This window comes from Peromyscus californicus, unplaced genomic scaffold, assembly GCF_007827085.1.
Source record: "Peromyscus californicus insignis strain IS unplaced genomic scaffold, ASM782708v3 Scaffold_4__1_contigs__length_199733344, whole genome shotgun sequence".
Classification (NCBI taxonomy): Eukaryota; Metazoa; Chordata; class Mammalia; order Rodentia; family Cricetidae; genus Peromyscus; species Peromyscus californicus.
Genome location: NW_026294562.1, coordinates 153,018,424 through 153,021,675, shown reverse-complemented (window position 1 = coordinate 153,021,675; position 3,252 = coordinate 153,018,424). Strand labels below are relative to the sequence as shown.

General features: G+C 46.5%; 1 pseudogene; it reads right to left on the bottom strand.

Annotated features, from left to right (window-relative positions):
• Nucleotides 1-1,245: 1,245 nt before the first annotated feature.
• Nucleotides 1,246-2,209, bottom strand: LOC128125417 (glyceraldehyde-3-phosphate dehydrogenase-like; annotated as a pseudogene).
• Between the last annotated feature and the right edge of the window lie 1,043 nt (nucleotides 2,210-3,252).

Genomic DNA, 3,252 nt, shown 5'->3' with positions numbered 1-3,252 from the left:
TCTGTGTAGGGATTCAGCAGACGAAAATGATGATTTCCTTCACCAAATTGGATAGGAGGCATTTATGTCCTTTTTAGCTTTACTGTGTATTGTAAGTGACCCATGGGTGGCTCTCCATTCTCCCGGGAGCTTATGGGACCTTTTCAGACTTAAGAGTTCATGGCAGAAGCCACATGTAACACTGAGCCTCACATTGAAGCCAGAGCCTCAGGATCCAAAATGCCTAGGTTCAAATCCCTGTGTTTCTCCTCTCTAGCTGTATGGCTTTGGGAATATTCTTACTAAGTTTCCCTACTTTTAAATTAGGTACCATTATAGCAGCTACTTCGTTGGGTTGTTATGAGGATTGAATCTAGTCATGGAGCACTTAGAATAGAGTCTAAGAGCTCTTCTGACCCCAGGCTATGGCTGGAAGGGCCAGATCATGTCACTGACGTTAGAATGGAAACTAATAGGGCTAGAAAGCAAGCTCAGCTGATCGAGTATTTGTCTAGCATGCACAAAGCCCTGGGTTCCATCCTCAGCACTGTATGAACTAGATGTAGTGATGCATGTCTGTAATCCCAGTACTCATGAGATGGAGGCAGGAGGACCAGGAATTTAGGGTCATCCTCAGCTACATAGTAAATATAAGGCATCCTGGGCTACATGAAACCCCATGCCACCCCCTGAAAATAATTAATGTTAATAGCTCTCTCTGCTGATTGTTATAAGTTTTCTTAGTGTTGAAAAAAAAAAAGACTAAACTAAGTCTTGGGTCCCAGACACACTGCTCAGCTGTCTGGACAAGTTATTTCCTTTGTTTTAATGATTTCCTTGTCTGCTGCAAGTGGGCACAATTGCTTAATAGCAATTTTATTATATAAGAAGGAGGCACCCCACCCTAAGATATTTGTTGCTTAAAATAACCCACCATTTGAGAGTTAGCTTAGCAATGTCTACTGCTCTTGAAGAGGACCTGGGTTCCATTCTCAGTACCCACACTGAGCAGTTTACAATTGAAACCCCAGCTCTAGGGAATCTGACAACCTCTTCTGGCTTTTTTGGGAGGCATGCAGTAAACTTTATTGATGGTATTCAAGAGAGTAGGACTCCCTAAGCACCCCCTGTTATTCTGGGGATCTGGGATGGAAACTGTGAGGGAGATGCTCAGTGCTGGGGGCTGAGATGGGACAGGAACTGCTCAGCAGCCGAGGGCCTCTCTCTTGCTATCCTTGCTGGGGTGGGTGGTCCAGGGCGGGCTTCTTACTCCTTGGAGGCCATGGAAGCCATGAGGTCCACCACCCTGTTGCTGTAGCAGTATTCATTGTCGTACCAGGAAATGAGCTTTACAAAGTTGTCATTGAGAGCCATGCCAGCCCCAGCATTGAAGGTGGAAGAGTGGGGGTCCCTGTTAAAGTCGCAGGAGACAACCTGGTCCTCACTGTAGTCCAGGATGCCCTTTAGTGGGCCCTCTGATGCCTGCTTCACCACCTTTTTGATGTTATCATACTTGGCAGGTTTCTGCAGACGGCATGTCAGATCCACGATGGACACATTAGGGGTAGGAACATGGAAGGCCATGCCTGTGACCTTTCTGTTCAGCCCTGGGATGACCTTGCCCACAGCCTTGGCAGCACAAGTTGATGCAGGGATGATGTTCTGGGTAGTCCCATGGCCATCACACCACAGCTTCCTAGAGAGGCCGTCCACAGTCTTCTGGGTAGCAGTGATGGCATGGACTTTGGTTATGAGTCCTTCCACAATGCCAAAGATGTGTCATGGATGACCCTGGTGAGGGCGGGGGGGAGGGTAAGCAGTTGGTGGTGCAGGAGCATTGTTGACAATCTTGAGTGAGTTGTCGTACTTCTCATGGTTCACACCCATATCAAACATGGGGGTGTTAGCAGAAGGGGCAGAGATGATGACCCCTTTTGGCCCCACCCTTCAAGTGGGCCCCAGCCTTCTCGATGGTGGTAAAGACACCAGTAGACTCCACGACGTACTTGGCACCAGCCTCACCCCACTTGATGTTGGCGGGATCTCGCTCCTGGAAGATGGTGATGGCCTTTCCGTTGATGACAAGCCTCCCGTTCTCAGCCTTGACTGTTTCGTTGAACTTGCCATGGGTAGAGCCAGACTGGAACATGTAAACCATGTAGTTGAGGTCAATGAAGGGGTCATTGATGGCAATAGTGTTCACTTTGCCAGACATGATGGCAGCCCTGGAAACCAGGCATCCAATTGTGCCAAATCCGTTCACTCCGACCTTCACCACCGTGTCTCAGGAATGAGGCTGGCACTGCACAAAAAGATGTGGCTGTGTCTGGAATAGGGAGGAGCAGAGAGCCCCTCTTCTGGCTTTTGTGGACACATGCACTTCCATGCACATGCTCATACCACATGTACATGATTTAAATATGTGTGTGTGTGTGTGTGTGTATATATATATCCACCATTTTATTTATTTGTTTGTTTGTTCATTTTTGGGTTTTCAAGACAGGGTTTCTCTGTGTAGCGGTCCTGACTGTCCTATAACTCACTTTGTAGACCATTATGTTTTATTATAACTCTCAGCCTTGTGTGTCAAGACTCTCAAGCTCAAGCAAGGCTCAGCAGAATGAATCATAGGTATTGCCTAAGGTCAGTCATGGAATTCAACTGGTGGTGAGTTCTGGGTTTATTCACATGTAAGTTTCCTTGGCTCCTGATGGTGACATGTAAGAGCTGTCAAGGGTTCAATTCTGTTATATAATAGAAATATGGAGCTTACCTGCCAAAGGTTCCAAGCTGTAGAAGAGCAATAAACCAAATGCTCCTTCAAGACAGCTATAGAAAGATGGAATCCTGCCCTTGTAAAGAAGCTAGCTTCCCATCTAATCATATTCATATCTCAGAGGAATCACCCTTCTTTGGAAGGGTCCAAAGTGAAAGGCTGATCTATGTATGCCATCTTTGGGTTATTCTTGAATGATAAGAGTTCTTGAAGTTTCATTTCTGGGGCAGACCTTTTAGGTTTTATTTTCTTTACCCAAGGTCTGGGAAGGAAGAGTGAATAGCAGAACTTTGTAACCAACCAACATGGTGTGGAGCTGAGGGGAAGCCCGTCTTTACCGTAGTCCTTCCCTCTACATGAACGAAGGGGAAACCAAACCAACCTTTCAGCAACTACTCAGTGTGGAGTTGACTAAGCATCTTGTGCACATGGTCTCATTAAACCCCCATGCCTGCCTTGAGAGATGCATTACTTCTCCAATTTCTTAAATAGGAACC